Raw genomic sequence first — 9,555 nt, forward strand, 5'->3', positions numbered from 1 at the left:
GGAGAGTGGAAGAGAGGGAGGGGGAGAGGGGGAGTGGGGAGAGGGGGAGAGGGGAGAGGGGGAGGGGGAGAAGGGGAGTGGGGAGTAGGCAGAGGGGGAGAGGGGGAGAGTGGAGGAGAGGAGAGAAGAAAAGAGTATATACAAATTATACGAATGTATATTTATACACTCAGGGATATATCTGTTTATACAATGTATGAATAGATCTGCGTTTATTTGTTCAACCATAAATGTTTTTCGATGCTTTGGCAACATAAGATGTACCTTATCATGCCAATAAAGCGATTTGAATTGAATTCAAACTGAGAATTGAAAGCAAACTGAGAAAAACCTTGATAATGTACAGACTTAGTGAACATAGCCTGGCGATCGAAAAAGGTAGACACAGGCAGGCCCGGCTACCAAGAGAGGACAGGATATGCTCTCACTGCAGTCAGGGAGTGGTAGAGACAGAGATGCACTTCCTCACAGCTTGTAGAAAATATCAGGGCATAAGGAGAATTTCTACCCAAAATTCACAAAACTATGCCCGGAATTCAGAAATTTGAATGATGACCAAAAACTCCCATACCTACTAGGGGAAGAGAAAAATTGTGTAACACTAGCGGCACACTATGTTACAGCTTGCCATAAACAGAGGGACTGTGGTGTATGTAACCGTTCCACCTTTAAGAGAACTATTTTAAGAGTTGCACTACTTTATCTTGGCTGCTGTATACTGTAATACCGGTGGTGACCACACCGGTATATAAGCGTTGTGTAGTGATTTACTGGGCAGTTCAGCCCTGACCTTCGACTAGTAAAGACCTGTTAAAAGTTATTCTTGTGGTCTGTGTGTAGTAATTCTCAATATAGCACACAGACTTAACAGTGGCGACGAGTACGATCTTACCCTGCGGCAGAGATACATCCAAGGCAGTTTAACGGGCGTCGAGAAGAGGCATCCGCCCTCATCATTCTGCTGAGAAAAGACTCGGGTCTGCAGAGCAAAGGAAGAATTCTGACACGAAGCCTTCCATCAGCAACAGGCAGTGATCATCCCTTCTATCACGGTGGTGGGTAAGCCGATCAGCGACGAGCAGCAAGTCGGCCACATTGGCTGTGAAGTAGGGGAGGGAAAAATGGAGGATATAAGGGCGGAGAACTCGACCACGGCCGGGGAAAAGAGCCGGACAGAAGTCGGGGCCAGAGGCGCTGAGACTGGGGCAGCGTAAGGCACGGGAGCCGCGGTGAATGCAAACGCAGCCGGTGTAAAAGACCGGGCTGCAAGCGGGCTGGGAGACGCAACAGCGTCGAGAGAGAGCTCGACCGCGACCGGTGAAAAAGGCCGGGCAGCTACCGAGGCTGCGAGGCGCAACGACCGGGACAGCGTAAGGCGCGGGAGAAAATTAAAAAAAAACCGCGGAGAACTCAGCCGCAGCCGGGGGGAAAGGACCGGACTGCAAGAGGGGCTGGGAGGCACGATTTGAGAACCGCTGGGGAGGGCGAACGCAGCAATACGGCAATCGCCATTACAGCCAGCGGGGGAGAAAGGCAAACGCGGGAAGCCGCCATTTTCGTAGGCGGGGGAAGAAGACAAGCGCGGGAAACCGCCATTTTGAAAAAAAAAAATAAAAGAAACATTTCTTTTTGTTTCTCAAGAAGATTGCGAGGATGCCTAAGCGTGGTAACATCAACGATTTCGATCCCGATGTTGAAGATTGGGCCATGTATGTAGAACACATAGAGATATATTGTAAGGCAAATAAAATATCAAATGAAGATAAAGCACTAACCTTACTAAACTCAATGGGTGCGAAGACATACGGGCTATTGAAGCATCTTCTATCACCAGCTAAACCGGCGGATCAGGCTTTCGCTAATATTGTTGCTGTCCTGAGAAATCATTTGAACCCCACACCGCTGATGTTAGCGGAACGATTTAAATGTTATGCGAGAACGCAACTGAAAGAGGAAAGCAACGCGGAGTATTTAATTGAACTGCGTAAGCTAGCGAAATACTGTCAGTTTGGGGAAAGACTGACAGAGGCACTGAGAGACAAATTCGTGTGTGGATTGTCGAAAGAAGGAACACAAAAGCGGCTGCTTGAAGAGAATGATCTTACACTTGATAAGGCTGTCACTATTGCAGCATCGCACGAAGCCGCAGCGAGAGGCACTGCGGAAATGCAGCTGAAGGCAGCGGTACTCAGCGTAGATCAAATGGCTTTGGGTACAACGAAATGTTATCGTTGTGGAAAGACAACACACGATCAGAACCAATGCTGGTTTAAAAACCAGGAATGTAGAAAATGTGGCAAGCTTGGTCACATAGCTAAAGTATGCCGGTCAGGAAAGAAGACCAGCAACAAAAAGTCACCGCAGGAAAGGTGCAGAAAGGTACCTAAGGTGGCTGAGAAGAGTTCGGATGAACAGAATTCGGATTCGGACTCCAACAGCAAGGAACTGGGTAGTCTGAGAATTCACAATGTGAGTAAGGAAGCTGACCTACAAACTATCTGGGTCACGCTTCAGATAGCAGGAGTCCAAGTGAAGATGGAATTGGACACCGGATCGGCGTTGACGGTCATGAATAAGCAAGATTACAAAAGGTTATTCACACATATTCCCCTACGGGGTACGGAGATAGTATTGCAGACATACACGGGGCAAAGAGTATACCCCATCGGAAAGATAAAAGTCAAGGTGGTACACAAGGGCAAAGAACACCAAGGAATGGACATATATGTACTACCTGAGGGAGGTCCACCACTTCTGGGACGGGAGTGGATCAGGAAAATAAATATGGACTGGCACTCCCTAAAAGCAATAACGGTAGATTCCGGAAAAAAAGATGTCAAACCTGAACGATTGTCCAGAATATTGGATGAGGGCATATGCAGCAGTGACAGTGACAAAGCAGAGAGTGAGAACTCGGTGAAGACAATCAGCTCAGACTCTGGAACTGATGATGGTAAGACCAGCCCATGTGCAAAAGACAAGTCTAAAATGGACTTGCAAACTAATGATGGAAAAACGAAGGAGTGCATAAATGCTTCAGAAGAGAACAATGTATCAGAACAGAATTCCACTGAACAACAACAACATAGTTTGACAGAGAATTCTGAGTCTGTCCAGTCTACAGACATGCACATTTCTGAGGAACACCGGGCTCAAACTCTACTCAATTTCAAACTACAACAGCAATTAGAACAAATGATTCGCCGTTTTGAGCAAGAGATGAATGCAAAGAAAAAGTTCTTTGACACAGAGTTGGAGAATCTGGGAAGACAGCAGAAGCAGCTGATTGAGAAAATGGATCAGGAACACACAAACCGTCTGCGCGATGAGGCCAAACGAATCAAAGCTGAGCAAGAAAGGGAATATGTCAAATTCATCGATCAGTTGAAAGCTAAGAAGAAAGAGCACCCTTTTGTGAGCAGTGTCAGCAGTAATAAGCCACTCAGGGAATTGGTGGCAGAGGCAAAAGCTGAAGTGATGGAGGAAATAGAAGACAATAGAGAGGAAGCAGAAGATGATGACTCATCTGAACCATTATCACCCCTACCAGGTCACGCACGTGGTCCCTCCGAACTGAGCCAAATCAGTCTGGAAGTAGAAAAACTTCCCAAGGTACTCGAGCCTTTAGAAGTCAGCAATGCTGGTTCTGAAGTTACAAAAGTTCAAGCTGTTAAGTCCAGTGAAGGACTATTAGATGAGTCACCCCAGCAACGAGAACCTACTACACCACCGAAAACTACTACACCACCGAGGCGTTATCCGGACAGAGTCAGGAGGCCTCCTCAGAGACTGAATCTGTGAACTGTTTTTACATGAAGTTGTGTATATATGTTAGTATGTTATGTTTAATAGGGAATATATACTGTTAAGCTAAAAAGGGAGGATTGTGGTGTATGTAACCGTTTCACCTTTAAGAGAACTATTTTAAGAGTTGCACTACTTTATCTTGGCTGCTGTATACTGTAATACCGGTGGTGACCACACCGGTATATAAGCGTTGTGTAGTGATTTACTGGGCAGTTCAGCCCTGACCTTCGACTAGTAAAGACCTGTTAAAAGTTATTCTTGTGGTCTGTGTGTAGTAATTCTCAATATAACACACAGACTTAACAGGGACAACCACTAAATATAAGAAAAGAGTATATATAAATTATATGAATGTATATTTATACACTCAGGGATATATCTGTTTATACACTGTATGGATAGGTCTGTATTTTTGTGTACAAACATGAATGTTTTTCGATGCTTTGGCAACATAAGATGTAACTTGTCATGCCAATAAAGCGATTTGAATTGAATTGAATTGAATTGAATTGAATTGAGTGGAGGAGAGGGAAGGGGAGAGGGGGAGTGGTGGACTGGGGAGAGGGGGAGAGGGGAGAGGGGAAGTGGGGAGAGGGGGAGAGGGGAGAGGGGGAGAGGGGGAGAGGGGAGAGGGGGAGAGGGAAGAGGGGAAGTGGGGAGAGGGGGAGTGCGCAGTGGGCAGAGGGGGAGTGGGGAGTGGGGAGAGATGAGGGGAGCCCCAACTTTCCTGAGATCTCACGTTGCCACTGGTGTCAGGATCCAGTTGCGGTGTCGATGGGTGACACTGGGCTGTCGCAACTGCCAGTCACTTGTTTCTAAGTCGGGTGAACGGTGGATGGAGGTGCCATTCAGCGCTCAGCTCTGTAATATAAAGAAATATACAGCGAGCACTGATCCGACGACCCACTGACTATTGGAAATTGCAGCAAATAAATCGCACTCCAATTACCCGAGATTCTCTGAGTAAAAACATTAAGATTGGCCTTGCACTGCTCATTTCCTGGTTTACCTGCTGAAAGGCCCATGTAGATTCCATCCTATAATGAAACACGCCCAAAGCCTGTTCAATATTAGAGTGTTCAGGAGCAACAAATAAAGACTAAGACAGACTTAGCTTGTACGGGATTTCCACAAGGTTCAGAATATACCTAACGTTTGCAGCATTCCTCTTTAACTGCACTTTTCATTTGATTTTCATTCAGAAAACGCGTGCAGTTCTTGGCATTTTATTGAACAGAAATACTAATGATTGCTGAATAAACACAACCCAGGAAGCCAGATTTATTCTGGCCAGGGAGCATTTTGTTCGAGCTGATGTCTACAGGAGCCAAACAAGGAACTGGCTCTCCGGGCAGTGGAGAACACAAGCAACATTCAAATTATGGAAATATAAAGAGCATTTCATACTGCCCCAGATTGGCCACATCTTCAGCCAATTAACATTCCTTTAAGGGTTTACAGCCCACTGCTGGACCTGACATCAACAGCACCTCATAAAAAACACAAACATCAATTCAGGCAAACCATTACTGTCATTATAATCGCATTAAACCAACACGCCCACCAGTTGCTGCTCCACTCTAAGATAAACCAGATGAGGGCTGGAGGAATCAGACAGTCTTCCCGTGACTCACTCGGCCCCAAATGCATCGCATTGTTGTAATACCTGTTCAACAAGCCGCCTGTTTATCTCTGGTGTTGCGCTGAAGCCTGGCCATGGAGCCTGATAGTGCCGTGTGCTCGGCTGTCTGATGCTCTCTCACTCTTAGCTAAGAGCTGCGGGCCTGTCACTGCTTAAACAGAGGAAGGGAAGTCCTGTTAGAACAGATTTAATAATGTGTGCGGGTCACAGGTCACGGCCTAATAGCTTACATCTTTATTCTGTCAGGGGTTCTGAACTATTTGGAAAAAGTAAAATGATTCTGGATATTGTAGCATTGGAGCAGACAAACTACAACCTAATTCCATGGCCCAGTTTCCCTCTCCTGCCCCTAATGGGGGAAAAGGAGACCCCTTTATATTTCAGGGTGAATCTCGTGCCTGCCACACAGCCAATTAAACATTTGTCACAGAGTAACGCGTGTCTGTTCAGAGGGAACAACTGCAGAGAAAAATCAGCACTGGGCTATTCCTCACCCCTCCACTTTAAAAAAAATTCATTCCTGGCATGTGAGTGTCGCTGGCAAGGCCAGCATTTATTGCCCATCCCTAGTTGCCCTTGAGAAGGTGGTGGTGAGCCGCCTTCTTGAACCGCTGCAGTCCGTGTGGTGAAGGTACTCCCTCAGTGCTGTTAGGGAGGGAGTTCCAGGATTTTGACCCAGCGACGTTGAAGGATCGGTGATATACTTCCAACTCGAGTTGCTGCAGTGCATCTTGTAGACGGTACACACTGCAGCCACGGTGCGCCGGTGGTGGAGGGAGTGAATGTTTAAGGTGGTGGATGGGGTGCCAATCAAGGGGGCTGCTTTGACCTGGATGGCGTTGAGCTTCTCGAGTGTTGTTGGAGCTGCACTCATCTAGGCAAGTGGAGAGTATTCCATCACACTCCTGATTTGTGCCTTGTAGATGGTGGAAAGGCTTTGGGAGTCAGAAGGTGAGACACTCGCCGCAGAATTCCCAGCCTCTGGCCTGCTCTTGTTGCCACAGTATTTATGTGGCTGGCCCAGTTAAGTTTTTGGTCAATGGTGACCCCCCAGGTTGTTGATGGTGGGGGATTCGGCGATGGTAACGCATTGAATGTCAAGGGGCAGTGTTTAGACTCTGGCATGTTGAAGGTGGTCATTGTCTGGCACTTGTCAAACACTATTCCTCATCCCACACGCCCTCCACTCTAACACTAATGCCTCATGAACCTCCATGCCCAATGTTGACTCCCGTGCCCAATGTTCATAGAATCATAGAAATTCAAGGCACAGAAGGAGGCTGTTTGGCCCATCGTGTCTGTGCCGGCCGAAAAAGAGCTATCCAGCCTAATCCCACTTTCCAGCTCTTGGTCTGTAGCCTTGTACGTCCATCATGTAGGTCCTTGTAGGTCCTGGAATTTTTGGAGGATGTAACTGGTAAAATAGATAAGGGAGAACCAGTGGATGTGGTGTATTTGGACTTTCAGAAAGCTTTCGATAAGGTCCCACACAAGAGATTAGCATGCAAAATTAAGGCACATGGGATTGGGGGCAAGGTATTGACTTGGATAGAGAACTGGTTGGTGGACAGAAAGCAAAGAGTTGGAATAAACGGGTCGTTTTCCGAGTGGCAGGCAGTGACTAGTGGGGTACCGCAAGGATCGGTCCTAGGACCCCAGCTGTTCACAATATATATTAATGATCTGGACGGGGGAATTGGATGTAATATCTCCAAATTTGCAGACGACACAAAGCTGGGCGGGAGGGTAAGCTGCGAGGAGGATGTCGGGAAACTCCAGTACGATTTGGACAGGTTGGGTGATTGGGCAGAAACATGGCAAATGCACTATAATGTGGATAAATGTGAGGTTATCCACTTTGGTGGCAAAAACAGGAAGGCAGATTATTATTTGAATGGCAATAGATTGGGAGAAGGGGAAGTGCAAAGAGACCTGGGTGTCCTTGTGCACCAGTCGCTGAAGGTAAGCATGCAGGTGCAGCAGGCGGTTAAGAAGGCAAATGATATGTTGACCTTTGTAGCAAGAGGGTTCGAGTACAAGAACAAGGATGTCTTGCTACAGTTGTACAGGGCCTTGGTGAGACCGCACCTTGAGTATTGTGTGCAGTTTTGGTCACCTTACCTGAAGAAGGACATTTTTGCCATGGAGGGAGTGCAGCGAAGATTCACCAGGCTGATACCTGGGATGGCAGGAATGACGTATGAGGAGAGATTGTGTCGATTGGGCTTATACTCACTGGAGTTTAGAAGATTGAGAGGGGATCTCATCGAAACCTATAAAATTCTGTCAGGTCTGGACAGACTAGATGCAGGAAGGATGTTTCTGATGGCCGGGGAGTCCAGAACCAGGGGTCATAGTCTAAGGATAAGGGGTAAGCCATTTAGGACTGAAATGAGGAGGAATTTCTTCACCCAGAGAGTGGTGAACCTGTGGAATTCTCTGCCACACAGGGCGGTGGAGGCCAGTTCATTAAATATATTCAAGAAAGAGTTGGATATATTTCTTGAGGCTAAAGGGATCAAGGGATATGGGGAGAAAGCAGGGACAGGGTACTGAATTTGGATGATCAGCCATGATCACATTGAATGGCGGAGCAGGCTCGAAGGGCCGAATGGCCTACTCCTGCTCCTATCTTCTATGTTTCTATGTTTCGATCAAGTGCATATCCAAGTACTTTTTAAATGCGAAGAGGGTTACATAGAAACATAGAAGATAGGAGCAGGAGTAGGCCATTCGGCCCCTCGAGCCTGCTCCGCCATTCAATGAGATCATGGCTGATCATCCAAACTCAGTACCCTGTCCCTGCCTTCTCCCCATATCCCTTGATTTCTGCCTCTACCACCCTTTCAGGCAGTGAGTTCCAGACCCCACCACCCTCTGGGGAAAACATTTCTCCTCAACTCCCCTCTAATCCTTCTGCCAATTACTTTAAATCTATGTCCCCTGTTTATTGACCCCTCTGCTAAGGGAAACAGGTCCTTCCTATCCACTCTATCTAGGCCCCTCATAATTTTATACACCTCAATTAAGTCTCCCCTCAGACTCCTCTGTTCCAAAGAAAACAGACCCAGCCTATCCAGTCTTTCCTCATAGCTAAAATTCCCCAGCCCAGGCAACATTCTTGTAAATCTCCTCTGCACCGTCTCTAGCGCAATCACATCTTTCCTGTAATGTGGTGACCAGAACTGCACGCAGTACTCTAGCTGAGGCCTAACTAGTGTTTTATACAGTTCTAGCATAACCTCCCTGCTCTTATATTCTATGCCTTGGCTAGTATCAATAATTGATAATATTAATAATAATATTGGCAAGTATCCCGTGTGCCTTCTTAACCACCTTATCTACTTGTCCTGCTACTGTCAGGGACCTGTGGACATGCACTCCAAGGTCCCTCTGTTCCTCTACACTACTCAGTGTCCTACCATTTATTGTGTATTTCCTTGCCTTGTTAGCCCTCCCCAAATGCATTACCTCACACTTCTCCAGATTGAATTCCATTTGCCACTGTTCTACCCACCTGACCAGTCCATTGCTCTCTTCCTGCAGTCTACCCTTCCTTCTTCATTATCAACCACATGGCCAATTTTTGTATCATCTGCAAACTTCTTAATCATGACCCCTACGTTGAAGTATAAATCATTGATATACCAAAAAAAAAATTGAGGGACCCAGTACTGAGCCCTTCCGAACCCCTCTGGAAACAGCCTTCCAATCACAAAAACACCCTTCGACCATCACCCTTTGCTTCCTGCCACTGAGCCAATTCTGGATCCAACTTGGCACTTTCCCTTGGATCCCATGGGCTTTTATTTGTCTGTCATTTGGGACCTTGTCAAAAGCTTTGCTAAAACCCATGTAGACTACATCAGACGCACCACCCTCATTGACCCTCCTTGTTATCTCCTCAAAAAATTCAATCAAGTTAGTCAGACACAACCTTCCCTTAACAAATCCGTGCTGACTGTCCCTGATTAATCCGTGTCTTTCTAAATGATGATTAATATTGTCCTTCAGAATTTTTTCCAATAATGTTCCCACTACCGAGGTTAGTCTGACAGGCCTGTAATTACTCGGTTTATCCATTTCTTCCTTTTTAAACAATGGTA

This window comes from Somniosus microcephalus, chromosome 8 (genome assembly GCF_052327205.1).
Source record: "Somniosus microcephalus isolate GS21.2 chromosome 8, FLI_Smic_1.0, whole genome shotgun sequence".
NCBI classification, from domain to species: Eukaryota; Metazoa; Chordata; class Chondrichthyes; order Squaliformes; family Somniosidae; genus Somniosus; species Somniosus microcephalus.